The following is an 18,378-nucleotide window of genomic DNA, read 5'->3' on the forward strand; positions in this document are numbered from 1 at the left end:
TATGTTATCTTAGATATCTATGACCTCAAAAGATGGGTAGTTTCAAGCACTGGATGTTTAATGCAGACATGAGTTGGAACTTGAATTTATCTAAATCATCTTGACACTTTACACTGGCAAACCCATCTTTGCTATGAAAAGCTGTCTAGAATGATTGCTCCATTAGAAATCCTGCCCATGGCCTTTAAAAATAAATCATACCTCCACGTGATCCTTCTTTCTATGTCTGTGGCAAAAAGCATGGGTCTTAATCACAAGGCTAGAAGTTGAAAATATGGATGGAATCCAGAAATACAAAGAGTAGGAAAGAATAGGAAACTAAGAGTGGTCTCTTATGTTTCAGGATGAGGTTCCCAAAGGAGGTGATGTGACAAGGTAGCAACTGGTCACACTGCAACAGGTATCACATACCACTTCATGGGCTCCCTTCACTGGTCAGCTGGCAATTCCTCTAACAAAAACAGTTTTAAATGCCTATACACATGGAATGATCAAGCAACAAGGCTGTCTTGATGAAGAAGTAGAATTTGAGATATGCAAAATACCACAACTCCAAGCAAGCTGTTATGACATCTAAAATTCTGCTGCTAGAAATGAATTTATCTGCACTTATGTGTCCCTGAGAAGAGCAGTATCTTAAACTATTGTCTCTTAACTAATTTATGATCAGAAAGCTACCAGGACACAAGGGTGAGGAACAAGATATAAAGGAAACATCCAGAGGGAGATGGACATTTAAAAGGAAGTTAAGACATTAAAAACAACTCACCATCGCTTCTTCATCTTGTTTATGACTTGACTTGTTTTGGAAAAATTTCTTCTTAGCAGTGGAAAATCCTTAGCATGAACAATTATTCACTCTAATAAAGTCAGAGGAAGATTTATTCTAAGCAGATACTCTTATACTTTGGAACCAAAAGAAGTTTTTATAGATTCTAACCAATCTGACCCTTCTTTCAGTATAGCCTTGAATATCAATGCCGATGTTAATACACATAAAGAGATACTATATAGGGGAACAATAGCTTGGATTGAAACCAACCAAAAGACAACCCCACTTGGTTTCAGGACTCTCCCTGCTGTGGGCTAATTCCTAGCAGAAAACAACAAAACTATTAAAAAATTTAATAAAGTAACCAATTAAATATTTCAGAGAGCCTCATTAAAACATTTCACTATTTGCACTGATTATCATGTAGCTGCTTATACAGATGCCCATAAATCTGACTACATTAGGTTCTCAGGCCTTTAGTTCAGATCATTTCTTCTCCCTATGTGGACTTGCCCAGGAAATGAGATTTAATGAGTCACTGGCCTCCCTGATAATCACAGGAGAGCTCATTAGCTTTTTGTCAGATTTGTACCTACTATCTGCCCCCAATATGCCTATGACTTCTTTTGAGTTAAATATGATATTACCAAAAGGGAGAACTCAAAAGAGCATGTCTGTGCTGAATGCTGCAGACTTGAAACACTATATAAATATTTTTACATATGTTAAAAGGCATCTGAGAGCAGAAGGGGAAAAAATAACAGAAACAACATCCCCTATTGATGGCATCACTATTTAGATGACACACATCATTAAAAAGAAATAAAGTTTGACACTTATACCTTTTTAAGCCTTGCCATATCTGTTTAAATATCTGGGTTGAGTCAAAGGAAGAGAAGGTTCAAAGGATAGGAGAAAACAGTTTAATAATTCTTAGAATTCTTGGGTTTGGGGAGGCTTCCAACATGCATCTTAGGATGCTTTGCCATGGTCTCCCAATCTCATGACCTTAGGTTTTCACTGAAAACGACCAGAAGATTCTCATGGCCCTTCATGGGAAGAGATGAAATCCCGTACTACTCACCAAGAAAAGCTTTAAGGGAATCTTCAGTCCTTCCACAGAACATAGTTATAAGCTTGACTTGCCTGGCACTAAAATTTCCCATAAAGGAAGTCATAACATTAATAACCTTTAGCAGAAACCATCTGAGTGAATTTCTGGGTTCTTATTTGGGTCTTCCCTAAATACAGAGTTATTTGAATAAGGTGTTGCCTCTGTGGGTCTGAGTGACTGCCTAGAACCAGTGCCCAGTTCCCAATCAATGTTTATTGAGCTAAACAAGAGCCATAAAGCTTACATGGAATGCACAAGACTATTTAGCTCTACAGTCTTTAGATCTAAACACAAGTGGTTCTTTACCTTTTGGGGGTTGCCTTAAGTGTCTGATGGAAAATGTGAACTGGTTCCCAAGAAAAATGCACCACCCCTTACAAATGCATATGTAAACACACCCACACACCCACACACACACACACACACTTTGGGGTATAATTCCAGAAGGTTCTCAAATACTCTGATTTTATTTGTAGACGTGCTTGGGCCCCTGGACCTAAGATTAGATCTTATATAGATTATGATATCAAATGATATAAAGTAACATGCATTGAGAACTTACTATATGTCATGCACTACCACATCTCCTCATTTAACCCCCACAGCAACCCTATGATATAGATGTTACACCCCTATTTTACAGATGGGGAAACTGAGGCACTGATAATTTAAGCAACATTTCCAAACAGCTAGTTAGTGTTAGAATTATGGCTTCAAACTCAGTGTGGTTCTGGAGCTATGCACTAAACGGCTAGGTTATGCTGCTTCTCTCATATAACATGTTTTTATTTTAGAGCATGTTCAGTTCTGCTTTTGTATTTAATTTTTGTAACCTCCTCCAGGAGTTAGATGAGGAAGATATCTCCAATTCAATGTTGTTAAGGGCATTTCAAAGTGGAGGAGATTTGTTTTCTACTCTCTTTTTCAGACAATGAAGTCATAGTTTATGAAATTAAAATTTAAAAACCAAAATTCCAACTTGAGCCTCCTTCCTTCATTAACTATATATTGAAATGGCCTAGGAACATTTCTAATTCCTTTCTTCATGACCATTCACTGCCTTGAGGACTAGGTCAGCATGGTGAGGTTTTGAAGCCATGTACTATTTCCTGCACAAACCTGGCTTCCTGCAGCTCACAGAGCAGTTTTGTTTCTACAAAAGAAGAGGCATGGGGAAGAGTGGGAAGAACAGTGAGGTTGTCAATCTGCAGAAAATAACAATGCATATGATTGTGCTAGACATTACATGTACATCTTTTTCCTTACATAGAGCTCTAATTCTAATTGACATGTAAAAATATTTGTCAAAGTATTTAACCCTCCCTTATCTGAACTCCACTTGACATCCTTCAGCACTTGGCTATTCCACTCTATTTTTTGTGGATTTTTTTAAAATTGAAGTACAATTAACACAGTGTTATGTTAATTTCAGGCTTACAATATTCAACAACTCAACAATTTTATTTATTACTAAATGCACACCACGATACGTATACTCTTTTTTTTAATCTAAATCCAAGTTGGTTCACCTCTTACATGGTAATAATTTCAGGAATAGAATTTAACGATTCATCATTTACATACAACACCAAGTGCTCATCCCAACAAATGTCCTCATTGCCCCTCACCTTTTTAGCCTTTCCCTCCACACAACACCCCACCAGCAACTATCAGTTTGTTCTCTGTATTTAAGAGTCTCTTATGGTTTGTCTCCCTCTCTGTTTTTATATTATTCTATGTTCATCTGTTTTGTTTCTTAAATTCCACATATGAGTGAAATATATTTGTCCTTCTCTGACTTATTTCACTTAGCATAATGCATTTTAGTCCCATCCACGTTGTTGCAAACGTCAGGATTTCGTTCTTTTTGATTGCAAAGTAATATTCCATTGTATATATTTACACATCTTCTTTATCCATTCATCAGTCAATGGACATGTGGGCTCTTTCCATACTTTGGCTATCACTGATATGCTGCTATAAACATTGGGTGCATGTGACCCTTCAAGTCAATACTTCTGTATTCTTTGGATAAATGCCTACTAGTACAACAGCTGGGTTGTAGGATAGTTCTGTTTTTAACTTTTTGAGGAACTTCCATACTGTTTTCAAGAGTGGCTGCACCAGTTTGCATTCCCACCAGCAGTACAAAAGGGTTCGTTCCTCTTTCTCCATACGTGTTCGCATATCTGTTGTTGCCCAAGTTATTAATTTTAGCTATTCTGACAGGTGTGAGATGGTACCTAACTGTGGTTTGATTTGTTATCTCCCTAATGAGTGATACTGATTATTTTTTCATGTGTCTGTTAGCTATCTGGATGTCTTCTTTGGAAAAGTGTCTATTCATGTCTTTTGCTCATTTCTTCACTGGATTATTTGTTTTTTGGGTGTTGATTTTGTAAGTTCTTTATAGATTTTGGATAATAACCTTTTATCTGTTATTTGCAAGTATCTTCAACTATTCTTTTTGCTGCCTTTTAGTTTTGCTGATTGTTGCCTTTTCTGTGCAGAAGATTTTTATCTTGATGAGGTCTCAATAGTTCATTTTTGCTTTTGTTTCTCTTGCCTCCAGAGACATGTTGAGCAAGAGCTGCTGCAGCTGAGGTCAAAGAGATTTTTGCTTGCTTTCTCCTCTAGGATTTTGATGGTTGGCTGCCTTATTTTTAGGTAAGACAGGTAAACACTTTGAATTTATTTTTGTGTATGGTGTAAGAAGGTGGTCCAGGTTCATTCTTCTGGATGTCACTGCCCAGTTTTCCCATCATCATTGGAAGAGACTATCTTTATTCCACTGGATATTCTTTCCAACTTTGTCAAAGATTATTTGGCCATATGTTTATGGGTCCTTTTCTGGGTTGTCTATTCTGTTCCACTGATCTAAGTGTCTGCTTTTGTGCCAGTACCATACTGTCTTTTTGATTATAACTTTTAATGCATCTTAAAGTCCGGAATTGTGATGCTTTGGTTTTCTTTTTCAGGATTGCTTTGGTTATTTGGGGTCTTTTCTGGTTCCATATAAATTTTAGGACTGGTTTTTCTAGCTCTGTAAAGAATTCTGTGTTCTTTTGATAGGGATTGCATTGAATATATAGATTGCTTTGGGTAGTATCCACATTTTAACAATATTCTTCCAATCCATGAGCATGGAATATTTTTCCTTTTTTTCCCATTTTTTTGTGTCTTATTCAACTTCTTTCATAAGCTTTCTATTGTTTCTAGTGTATAGATTTTTCACCTCTTCTGTTAGGTTTATTCCTAGGTATTTTATACTTTTTGGTGCAATTGGGATCAATTCCTTGATTTCTCTGTCTGCTGCTCCATTATTGGTGTATAGAAATGCAACTGATTTCTGTACCTTGATTTTATAACCCATGGCTGCTGAATTCATGTATAAGTTCTAGCAGCTGTTTTGGTGGAGTCTTTTGGGTTTTCCACATAGAGTATCATATCCATCTGCAAAGAGTGGAAGTTTGACTTCCTCCTTGCTGATTTGGATGCCTTTTGTGTCTTTGTGTTGTCTGATTGTTGAGGCTAGGACTTCTAACACTACGTTGAATAACAGTGGTAAGAGTGGAGATCCTTGTCTTCCTGACCTTAGCGAGAAAGCTCTCAGTTTTTCCCCATTGAGGATGATATTAGTGGTGGGTCTTTCATTTATGTCCTTTCTGATCTTATGGCATTATCTTTCTATCCCTACTTTCTTGAGGGCTTTTATCAAGAAAGGATACTGTATTTTGTCAAGTGTTTTTTCAGCATCTACTAAGAGAATCATGTGGTTCTTATCTTTTCTTTTATTAATATGATGTATCAAATTGATTGATTTGAGGATATTGAACCAGTCCTGCAGTCCAGCAATAAATCCCAATTGACCGTGGTGAATAATTTTTTTAATGTATTGTTGGATCTGGTTGGCTAGTATCCTGTTGAGAATTTCTGCATCCATGTTCATCAGGGAAATTGGTCCTTAGTTCTCCTTTTTGGTGGAGTCTTTGTCTGGTTTGGAATCAAAGGAAAGCTGGCCTCGCAGAATGAGTTTGGAAGTTTTCCTTCCATTTCTATTTTGGAACAGCTTCAAAAGAAGCTGTTAACTCTTCTGTAAATGTTGTCAGAATTCCTCTGGAAAGCCATCTGGCCTTGGACTCTTGTTTATTGGGAGATTTTGGGTTACTAATTCAACTAATTCAATTTCTTTATGGTTATGGGTATGTTCAAATTTTCTATTTTTTCCTGTTTCAGTTTTAGTAATTTATATGTTTCTATGAATCTTTCCATTTCTTCCAGACTGCCCAATTTATTGGCATATGATTACTTATAATATTCTCTTATTGTTGTTTATATTTCTGTGTTGTTGGTTGTGATCTCTCCTTTCATCCGTGATTTTATTTATTAGGGTCCTTTCCTTTTTCTATTTGATCAATCTGGCTAAGGGTTTATCAATTTTGTTAATTCTTTCAAAGAACCAGCTCCTAGTTTCATTGATTAGTTCTACCGTTTGGTTTTTTATTTTGACATCACTGATTTCTGCTCTAATCTTTATTATTTTCCATCTTCTGCTGGCTTTTGGCTTTATATGCTCTTCTTTTTCCAGCTCTTTTAAGTATAAGGTTAGGTTGTATATTTGAGATCTCTCTTCCTTCTTTAGAAAAGCCTAGATTGCTTTATATATATGTATATATATAAATATATATATATAAATAAATTATAAATATATAGCAATATATTTCCCTCTTATGACTGCCTTTGCTGCATCCCAGAGGTTTTGGCTGTCATATTTTCATTTTCATTGAATTCCATGTACTTTTTAATCTCCTTTTAAATTTCTTGGTTAGCCCATTCATTCTTTAGTAGAATGTTCTTTAATCTACAAGTATTCATGGTCTTTCCAAATTTTTTGTTGTGGTTGATTTCAAATTTCACAGCACTGTAGTCTGAAAATATGCAAGGTATGATCTCTATCTTTTTGCACTTGTGGAGGGCTGATTTATGTCCCAGTATGTGATCTATTCTGGACAATGTTTCATATGTACCCAAGAAGAATGTGTATTCTGCTGCTTCACAATAAAATGTTCTGAATATATCTGTTAGGTCCATCTGGTCCAGTGTGTCTTCCAAAACACACACACACACACACACACACACACACACACACACACACACACACTACATCTTCTTTACCCATTCACTACTGCTGGACACTTTCGTTACTTCCATATCTTAACTATTGTAAATAATGCTGCAGTAAACATAGGTGCATATATCTTTTCAAATTAGTGTTTTTGTTTTCTTTGGGTAAATATCCAATAGTGTATGTGACTGTATGATCCAGTAATTCCATTTTCAATTTTTTGAGAAGCCTCCATACTATTATCCACAGTGACTGTACCGATTTACATTCCCACCAACAGTGCACAGGGTGCCTTTTTCTCCACATCCTTGCCAACCTTTGTTATTTCTTGTCTCCCCTCTTCAGTGAATCTCTTCCTCCTTAAAATTCATATTAGTATGTACTGGCTGTTCTTCAGAATCATTCAATGTCAGACATCGGTCCCAGCTTCTCATTCTGGTGAAATAGTAGACTGCCCTAACATAGCCCCCAGTCTCCTTCCTCTAAAATGCATAGAAATGCACAGAGAAATGTAGCAAAAACTATTTTCAAATAGAACCAAACTTGAAAGAATATAAGAGTGAGTAGAAAAGAAATTCCCAGGTAAAGAGGAACACATAGCCATAACTGCCACTTTGCCACTTGTGAAGTGATGCTTTGGTGGCCCAGCAGGGTGGGGATCTAGATATAAATCCAAGTGATTGAGGTGCTGGGGTTCAAATGCACATTTAGTAGGAGGAGAGGTGGAACAGAGCCCATGCAAGGTGTGGAACTAAAACTGACAAACCTATATAAAGTCAAGAGCCCAGAAGGAACAAGGAGGAGTCAGGTAACTTTGTCTTTTCCCAGCTCCACATGGTAAAAAAGAAAAAATTTTAAAAAGGTATGGAAAATCAAAATGCCAAACCTATTTGAGCAGGCAGGATACAGAGTTTGAATTCATGTTATCTACCCAAAAGGAAATCTCAATGAAGAAAATTAAAATAAAAACTGGCTGCAGATCAATGAAACCACTGAGATACCCATCATAAGAAAATACAAAGCTACTCTGTAGAAACATTTTTCATAGCCAAAAAGCATGAGATGTCTCCCAGACAAAAAAGACCTTTTGGTGAAAGTAAGCTCACAATTAAAAGAAAAAAATTACAAATCACAAGAGGAAATGATCCTCTAACATAGAGAGTAAGTAAACAGGACAGGAAGATTAACACTCTAAGAATTTAAGATAATACAACAATCTGAAACAGGCATTAAAATTAAGTATATTCAAAATCATCAAAGACTTTAAAAAAGATTAGAAGCCATGATGCAGGAATGAGATACCATTCAATAAAAAGAGATAGATTAGAAAAAGTTATGTTCTACTTTGGAAAGAAAAAAGAAGAATCACTGAAATTTAAAATTAGAAAATGGTATATTAGTTTTCCAGAACTGCCATAACAGATTGTCACACACTTGGGTGGCTTAGAACAAAAGAAATAAATGTATTGTCCCACAGTTCTAGAGGCTACAAGTATGAGACTCAGGTATTGGTTAAGACCGTGCTCCCTCTGATAACGAAAAAGGAAGGATCCGTCCTTGCCTCTTTAGGCTTCTGGCAGCCCCCAGTGTTCTTTGGCTTGTGACATCATAACTCCAATCTGCACATGGTGTTCTTCTCATGTCTTATCACACAGCCCTCTCTCTGGGTTGGTCTCTCTGTCCAAATTCAACTCCCTTTTCGTGCCTCGTCAGCTTCTTATGGATACCCAATCAGGTTGGGTTAGGGTCCACCTTAATGACTTCATTTTAACTTGATTAGTAAATGCTCTACTTCTAAATAAGGTCATATTTAAAGTACTAGGACTTATGGCTTTAATGTATCATTTTTGGAGGATACAATTCAACCCATAACAAATAAATTTAGCAGTAGACCAGGTAAAACAGAAGAGAATCAATGAAAAAAAAAAGATAAATCAGGAAATTATCCAGAATGCAACATAGAAAATTAAGAAATCAGAAATATCAAAGACAAATTGGAAGTTATAAAGGACAAGATAAGATCCACTATATATTCTTAGGAGTTTTAGAAAAATGGAGTAAAAAAAGTGAGAGAGAAGAAATATTCAATAAGATAATGGATGAGTTTTTCCCAAAATTTATGAAAAACACCTCCTTAGATCCAGGAAACATGCTAAGAGCAAAGTAGCATAAACAGAAATAAGCTCATAGCTATATATGCCCTTATGAAACTTCAGATAATCAAAAATAGTATCTGAAAAGAAATGAGAAAAAAGGTTAACTATAAATAAATATAGATTAGATTGATTGTAGATTTCTCATCAGTAAAAACAAAAACTAAAACAAAATCAGTCTATGCTGATAGAAGTCTGGACAGTGTTTAACTGCTGGGGGGCTAGCTAGTGGCTGGCTGAGGACATCAGGGGGGCTCATGGGGCTGCTGACATGTTCTGTATCTTGATCTAGGTTTTGATTACATGGGCTAATTGAGCTGTACACTCACAATATGCATGCTTTTCTACATATATATTCCATTTCAATAAAATTAAAAAAAAAAAAAGAGAGAGAGAGAGGCCAGAAGACAAAGGAGTAATATCTCTAACGAGAAAAAGTCAGCAAAACTATTGCTCCGGTACAAAATAAAATAAAGACATCCTTCAATTAAATGAAGATTGTGAGACTTCACTATTCACCAACCATGTTGAAAGAGCCACTGAAGGACATATTGCAGCAGGAAGAACACTGAACCCATAATGAAGGAACGGCACTGTGAGGAGCAAAAGTGAGACAAGAAATTAATAAACATGAGAGATAAATCAAAATACACACTCACTGAAAAAGCAACAGTAAAGATAACTAGTTTTTAACTAAGGAAGAATTAAAATCCTGAGAGGGAAAATGTCACAGATGAAGAGAGGGATCTTTGGGTGCAAAGGTTCTCATATAATGTAGAAAAAGGTAAGAAATCTTAAATTTTGGCTTTAAGTATTCATGCTAAAAAACTGATGATAACCACTAAAAATGAGAAAGAGAAAAAATACAATTCAAAACAGTAGAGAAGGGAAGAGGAATAAAGAAAATTCAGTCCATTCAAGGGAAGCCAGCAAAGGAGAAAAAATTAAGTCAAGAAAAAGCAGGATATACTGAAACAACAAACAAGATTGTGGAAAAGAAGTCCAAATAAATAGTGATTTAAACTATGATATTTAAGTGGATTAAACTGGCCAATTAAAGAGAATATTCTCAAATTTTTAATAATTCTGTTATATGTTATATGAAAGAGACATGCATGATATGTAATGACACATAAAATTTGAAAGGTAAGAAATTAGGAGAAAGATATGCTATCAAATGCTAATTCAAAGAGCATTTAAAAGTACTAATATCACAAGAAATAATTTAAGAGGGGAAACCCTTATTAGAAGAAGTGGTCATTGGTTTATGAGAAATAAAAGAACCAGTTAATTTTCCAAAATTATGAGATTCCAATTATGAGATTGAAAGAATCAAACAACATTGCCTCTGAAGAAAAAATTTAACCAAATTACAAGAGAAAATGGATACATTAAAAAAAAAAAAACACTATTTTAATTCCGGTAAGTCTAGTTGTGGTGTATCTGTTTCATCTCTATAGCTAAACTGTAAGATCCCCAGCCTAAGAGTGTGTGTATTCTGCATTCTGCAGCATATGAGATGCACCCAAAAGTAACTGCATAATCCTTTCTCATGTAATGGATGGAAGGCTAAGTTCTAAAAGAATAAAAAAGCACAAAACATGTGTACTAATAATTTATTACGGATATTATTTTTTTTAATAAGCAAAACTATCATAAGTAGATCAACAAGGACATAAAATTATGGATTGAAAAGAAATAGTTCTATCATATTGTACATCTTTTGCAGCATTTATAAGACACCAGGATCATTTCTTAAATTAGAACATTACTAAAATTACTAGGCACAGGAACACTTATATTCACTCTAAATGGGGGAAGATATACTTGGAAAGATTAAAGAACTGTAAGCAGAGTTCACTTTTAATGGACACAAGACAGTAACAATGATGCCACCCCCTAGTGGCGGAGAATAGTAACCCGAAAAGTTTTCTATCATCTGGGTAATTTTCCTAAGAAAAATAGTAAACAACAGAACACAGAGTTGATAGTGATATGTGTTCGATTAGATTAATGTCTGTTGTTATAGTGTCATTATCATCATCATTTTCATCATGCTCAGCTTATAGTTAAGTGCCTTTGTGACAGGTGGCATTTTCCAGGCCATCAGCTGTGGCCAGGGCTGCAAGGTCATATCAGATAGGGAGGAAAATTTATATGTAGGGAATAGCCTTTGGCTACTTTTCTCAGAAGGGGGCTAAGAAACCATCAGACCCACCTTTCCAGTATATGATAAAAAAGCAGCTCTTTGAAGATCAGTGATGTGAAGTTCTATGCTAAAGAACACTAAGAGTATCCCATAATGGAACAGAATGCCATTATCATGTGGCCCTCAATTTAAAACAAAAAGAAAGGGTACCTGGGTCAGTCAGTTGATTAAGTACCTGACTCTTGGTTTTAGCTCAGGTCATGATCTCACAGTTCAAGGGTTTAAGCCCTGGGTTGGGCTCCACACTGACAGCACAGAGCCTGCTTGGATTCTCTCTCTCTCTCCCTCTGTGTCTCTCTTGGTCTCTCAAAATAAATAAACTTAAAAATTAAAATAAAAAGAAAGAAAATACACATTTTGGTTACAACTCAATGGGTCCCACCTCACTTGTAAGAATGCCCCACATGGTGGATTGAAAGTGCATAAATTCATGTTTTAAAAAGGGTTAAAGTCCCTATTTTATTTGTCAAGAGATTCTCTTAAAGCAAATGCCATAAATTATAAGAAGCAGGCAGCAATTCTACCATTTCTTATTTTAATGAGGGTCCAGAATCGAATTTTGTTGAGAAGGTCTACTACATTGTTTCCATTAGGCTTTCATCTAAACTCAGTGTCCCAGTGCAGACTTTGCACAATCTTAATTCTTTAATAGAAAGTGAGTTTTAAAATCATGGCATATCTTGTCCTACACAGGAAATAATGCTCTTTGTAACCTGAATAATTCACTCTAGGCTTTAGTTCATTTTAGTTGTGTGCCTTCCAGACCAGCCATGTGAAATGCTTAACTAACAATATTAAATCTTTTTCAGGGGCGCCTGGGTGGCTCAGTCAGTTAAGCATCTGACTGGCTCAGGTCATGATCTCACTGTTCATGGGCTTGAGCCCCATGTCGGGCTCTGTGCTGACATCTCAGAGCCTGGAGTCTGCTTCAGACTGTGCGTGTGTGTATGTGTGTGTGTGTGTGTGTGTGTGTCTTTCTGCCCCTCCCCTGCTTGTGCTTTGCCTCTCTCAAAAAATAAATAAACATTAAAAAAAAGAGAGAGAAACTTTCAAAATACCCTGCTTTAAATGTTTAAAGTGTGGACTTCACAAAAAGGGAATGTGGTAAACTGATTCCAAACTAAACAAATCTGATACACTGCCAGTCTACCTATTTGGTCATTTTTAAGTTTACTGATAATGAAAATCACAACTAGCTGCTATTTCAAATGGCACCCACCAGAATGTCTAAAATAAAATGTACAATACAAAGTCTTGGCAAGGACATGGAGCACTACAGAACCATTTGGAGGCTTCTTACAAAATAAAACCTGCATCTACTCTATGACTTAGTAAGCTCACCGCTAAAAACTTAAGATAAATGAAAACAAAGGTGCACAAAAAGATGTTTAAATGAAGAGCAGAAGTTTTATGAAGTCCAATTTATCGGTTGATTATTTTACAGTTCATGCTTTTGGTAACTAGGAAATTTTTGCCTATCTCTAGGGTTGTGGAGATTTTTGTTTATTTTCTTATAGAATTTATATAGTTTTAGCTTTCATTCCTAGGTCATGATCCATCTTGAGTTAACAAAAAGACTGGTACATAAATGCTCATAGCAGTTTTATTCAGAATGGCCCCAAACTGGGAACTACCAAATGTCCATCAACAAGAAAATGGATAAATACAATGTGGTATATCCATAAATCAACAAAAGGGAATGAACATTTGATATGCATAACATAAATCAATCTGAAAAACATTATGTTGAGTGAAATAAGACAAAAAATATATGTTCCAAAATATGAAGTTCAATGATAAGCAAATCTAGCCCATGGGATAGAAGTCAGAAAAATGGTCACCATGGCTAAAGAAAGGGAAGATGCCTATTGAAATGAAGTGGAACTTTCTGGGGAGATGAAAATGTTATGTAACTTCTTAGGGGCAATAGTTACACAGGAATTCATTTGTCGAAACTCTTCAAACTACATACTCTTAGGAATTGCATATTTTATGATGTATACATTAAAACTCAATATAAAAAGAACACTGTTGATTCAACTTAATCCACTAGAGAACACCTTCCAAGGCACAAGGCTACTTTCCTGGAAATGAAGTAAAGTATTTTAAGCTTTTTGGGCCTTGTCCTTTCTTGCACTACTGTTGTCACACAGAGAAGCTGTAAGGCAGAAAGGTAAAACCAGGCCAGTGTGGAGTTACATCTCACTTTTCCAGCTTCTGCTATTCAAAAATTCCCTAACGACAGGTTCTTAAATCTCTGCCATTTTCTTCCCTAGGAATAGCTGAGTGACAATGAACAGGGTCCATTTTTTTTATTAACTTAATACTAGTTTTATTTTCAGAATGGGAACATGCAACAGAATCCCACATTTCATTTTGAATTCAGTGTTCCCGTTTCATCCATTATTCATCTACACTGCACTTTCCTGGTTTATGATTTTACTAAATTTCTTCATTTGAATTATGGCCTTGTGGTCAACAGCGGGCGATATATTATTCTTATATAATTTTTAAATACAAAGGCAAATGGCATGGAACAATTAGAATCGATGGCTTGGGAGTCTGACTCTCAGATGTCATAGGCAAACACCATGCTCTTGACTTTAACCTATGGGTTCCACTTCATGTGGGTTGTATTTTTCATACATCAGGGGTTTTTATAAATTTACTATTCAATCCAGCAGCCCTACTTTGTTCACAAAATATAAGCAAAACAAATATGTCAGGGTAATGATGCCAGGACTCTCCCTTATTGAAAAAAGCAGTTTATTAATACCTTATTGCTACAAGCTAGATCTTATTATCATCTTGGGTCATTTAGAATCTTATTAGGTATTCTGCTGGTGGATGAATAATCCTGTGATAAATTCTTTGCCATGTCCTTCACAGTTGTCATAGCAGGATCATAAACAGCATTTATAACAATCTAGCCTAGAGGAAGCGGCTGACAATGGTCTGCTTAGCATGCAGGAAATATTCAGATTGGCTGTGTCTGGTTAGACACAAGCCCACAAGAGAGATCCCAAAGTTAAATGTAGCATGGGTTTCTCTGAAGATTCCCCTTCGAAAAATGCATGAGGTCAGGGACATGGGGACCAAAAACACTTTGGAAGTCACAGATAGTTTCTTCCCATCAGATCTGCTGGGTGGCAGGGGAAGACCCAGGCACAAGCCATTTTATTCCTGACAGACTGTTTAGGTCTTTATTTGAAAGCTCCGGATCAAGGCATTTTTATTTTATATTGACTGATTTTTGTTCTCATTTGACTTCATATACAAAACTATGGTTCACCTGTATTACTGCTCTATGAATCATTAGTGCACTTGATGAGAAGATGAGTCTGAAAGACAACAAGATTATGGGTATAATTCCCAGCATAACCCAGGAACTTCTGCTCTACTCCAAAACTATAGGTTTCAGTATATATGTATATACACACATATACAAAATACACATTAGTATTTTGTTCCTGTTCACATAGGGAGAACTATCTGTGGATAGTACAAATCAGCCACCACTGTTCTTAGAAAAATCCAGACAAGAGACAAATGAGCCAGTCCAATACTTTTTCTGGCCTCATCTCCTGCTATTCCCTGTCATTCAACTCACAATTAGTCTAAAGTAGTTTCTCATTATTCTCTAATAATAGAGAACCCTTTTCCAAGTCTGGGCTTTTACACAAGCCATTGTCTTTATCCAGAATGCCCTGGTTCTTTTTTCTTTGCCAGATGTCCTCAGTTGGATGCTCCTAGAATCAGAACCTGAAACAAGCATTTGAGGTAATTTATTTTGGCAGTGACCCCTGGAAGCACAGGTAGGAGAGTGGGGATGTGATACAAGGGAAGAGAAGGAACCCAATAGTGACTTCAAACTATGGGCAACTGAGGCTCAATTCCCCTGAGGATCTCTAAGAGACAGTGTAGAATGCACCTTGGATGGCCCATCTCCCCAAGGGCAAGGAAAGTGGAGTATTTACCACCTTTTCCTATTAACTACTGATTGTGGGCTTCTCCTAGAAGGCACTTACCTCCCCAGAACTTCCAGCCTGCTCCCTGCACTGGCTGAGTTTGTTCTGCCAGCAAGAGAAAGCTCTCAACCAAGTCACAAGTCAGGGAGCATACTAATGGTGAATGCCAAGGGGATGTGAGTAGGACAATAATAGCATCTGTTCCTCAGACTAAATGCTCTTTATTTTTCAAGTTTTAGTCCATTTTCTTTAGGAAAGCTTCTTTCATACTCCTAATCTGAGGTACATAGTCCTTCACTTGATTCTCATAGCAAGATGCCTAAGCATGACACTTACCAGACCTTAATTGTGACCTTGTTCCCCTCTAAGTTATAAGCTCCTTTAGAAAAGGGGCTGTGCCTGACGTATGTTTGTATCACCAGTATAGTTCCTGACACAATGAAGTAGATCCATACACCCCACAAATATTTACTGAGGGCCTACCACATGCCAGACACTATTCTAGATCTTAAAATGGACAGAGGTTGGAAAAAAAACATAAGGCCAAATATATGTCAGTAAATGCTATAACGAAAATAGAGGAGAGTAAGTGGTAGAAAATGACTAGGGTAAGGAGAGGTTGCTATTCTGGCTAGGATGCTCAGGAAAGGCTTCTCTAAGAAGCTAATAAATGAAGAGATATTTAAAAAACAATGAGCATAGCTTGGGGAGCAGAGGAAAGGAGGGATAAGTAGGCAGAACACAGAGGGTTTTTAGGGAAGTGCCGCTACTCTGTATGATACTGTAAGAGTGAATGTAATTATATCATTCTCTATCATTCATATCATTATACATTTGCCCAAACCCACAAAATATACAACACCATGTAAACTATGGATTTTGGATCATAATGATATGTCAGTGTAAGTTCATCAGCAATAACAAATGTACCACTCTGGTGAGGGATGTTGATGACGGAGATGCTCTGCTTGTGAAGTAGGAGGTATCTGGAAAACCTCTGTACCTGCCATTCAGTTTTACTGTGAACTTAAAACTTCCCCCAAAAATTAAATATACTTAATAATAATAACAATAAGAAGGACTCACACTTGTGGAGCTATGGAAGAGTTCCAGGTGGAAGAAATCAGTCCAAAGGCTTAGAGGTGGAAATAATCATGGCATAGGAGAGGGCCAGAAAAGTCAGGAGAGTTGTACCTTAGTGAATGAGGAGGAAAATGTCAGGAGAAGATCTCAGAGGGGTTGCTAGTGACCATATAGGGACTTTTTGGTGTTAGAAACAAAATTAATCTAAAATCCCAAAATCAGGTAGAAGAAAACTGAAGACTACATGAAAAACTATCTTCCTCAGTTGTCTTGATATTTAGGCTAATGGTGACTTCTGGATTTATTTATCATGATACTGCCTCAATTTGTATGGTACAACCACAGGACTGCAATGTTGATTTCTTGACAACCTATTTACTCACACAATTCCAGGTAATGCCCAAAGTACCATCTTCGAAATCACCAAAACAATGAAAAAGAAGTCCCTTATGGTGATTGGTTCCTTAAATCAGCTCCGTTACAAGTGACCTCTGAAAGTCCTTTACCAGCATGTCCTTAGTCTCCTTTTCAATAAAGTAAAAGAGTGGGGGCTAAATGGCCTGTAGAGTATCTGACAGCCTACAAGTTTATGCATCAAATTGTACAAGGTGAGAACAGTTATATTCTGTTCTTTCATTTAACTTAATAGGGAGATTTTAAGGCATTCACAGAAGTGGACTCAAATACACAATAAAGCTGCATGAGGCCGTTATCTATCTTCAAAACTTATGAGCACTGTGCCATGGCTGGCTTTTTTCATTCATATCAGTACTTAGGCAACCAAATATCCATAATCCCTTCAAAGTGGATGCCCTGAGAGTCAATCCCAATCCCCGAATGGAGTGATACAGCACATTCTTGCACACAGCTTAGAACCAAGAGCAGAGAATAAGATGATATAAGATACATGACATTCAGATAATAAATATTAAACATTAAATAGTACACATTGGGTTTCCATACTGAAAACAAATTAAGAAAGGAAATAGGGTTTTTTGTTTTTAATATAATTGGGTAAAACTAGCTTTAAAAGTAAATGTGTTTTGAGCAGTGGCTTATCCACTACTGGAGTGTTTTCATGTGTTTATTCAGTAATTTTTCAGTAAATACTGCACGTGAGGCCTGGAAATGGACACTGTGAGGGATACAAAGATGCATGAGTCACACAGTCCTTTCCTTAAGGAACTCACCACCCAATAAATGAGGATTTGAAGGGTCCTTCTGGCTTTGGCATCTACATTCTTCTGTGTTTGATCACACAGCAGTCTCATCAACTTATCTAGTTATTCGGACTTGCCTTTGCTCCCCTTTCCAAAGCAGCTTTTGTTATAGCTGACAATCATCTCTGTCTCCATCCTAGTGTGCAAAAACAATTCTAACATGTTTCCTTCTCTAGCACGGTGCCACAGAACAATCTGCTTCTCCTAAAACCTGCAAACAAGAAAAGGTTGAGATGCATGCCACCCAGGATCGGGCATTCAGGAACACTCACTACATAGAACCTTTACAATGTGCGGCTCTTTTCTGAATAACGGAATAAGTGATTTCTCCTGAAGGGTCTGGCACCAACTACATCAACTGTTCCCACAATTCCCAATGAGTGAACGTGCAACTCTCTCACTGACTGATTGACTTAACACCAGCCAATTAGAGCTTAAACTGTCTAATTAAGCCAGCAATAGAGCCATCAACTTGCTGAATTCTGAGGCCTGTTAACTTACCTAAACAATAAAATGATGTCAGGTATGTATTAGCACTGGGAATAACTAGTAAAACCAGAATAAAGCACTTTGCAAATATAAAACATTCCAGGAATGTTAACAAGGATAAGCAAAAGATACGTCTAGACTAAAGAAAAAGTCAAAACCTGTATAAAATTCATACACAACTCCTCCTAAAATCCTCTCTCTACATATATCATTCTGAATTAACTTTCTGTCTAAATAACACTAAA

The 18,378-nt window shown here is 36.6% G+C and overlaps 1 long non-coding RNA gene across 6 annotated transcripts in view; it reads right to left on the reverse strand.

Moving 5' to 3' along the window:
• The window catches only part of LOC115302889, a 332,633-nt gene that overhangs the window by 163,926 nt on the left and 150,329 nt on the right, over positions 1–18,378 (reverse strand). Inside the window, exon 4 of one of the 6 annotated variants that reach the window (XR_003913693.1) lies at positions 16,428–16,535. The exons of the other annotated variants lie outside the window; for them this stretch is intronic. This is a non-coding gene — a long non-coding RNA (uncharacterized LOC115302889). The remainder of the gene's footprint in view (positions 1–16,427; positions 16,536–18,378) is intronic. 6 annotated transcript variants of the gene reach the window in all.

The sequence above is a fragment of the Suricata suricatta genome, chromosome 9 (assembly GCF_006229205.1).
Source record: "Suricata suricatta isolate VVHF042 chromosome 9, meerkat_22Aug2017_6uvM2_HiC, whole genome shotgun sequence".
NCBI classification, from domain to species: domain Eukaryota; kingdom Metazoa; phylum Chordata; class Mammalia; order Carnivora; family Herpestidae; genus Suricata; species Suricata suricatta.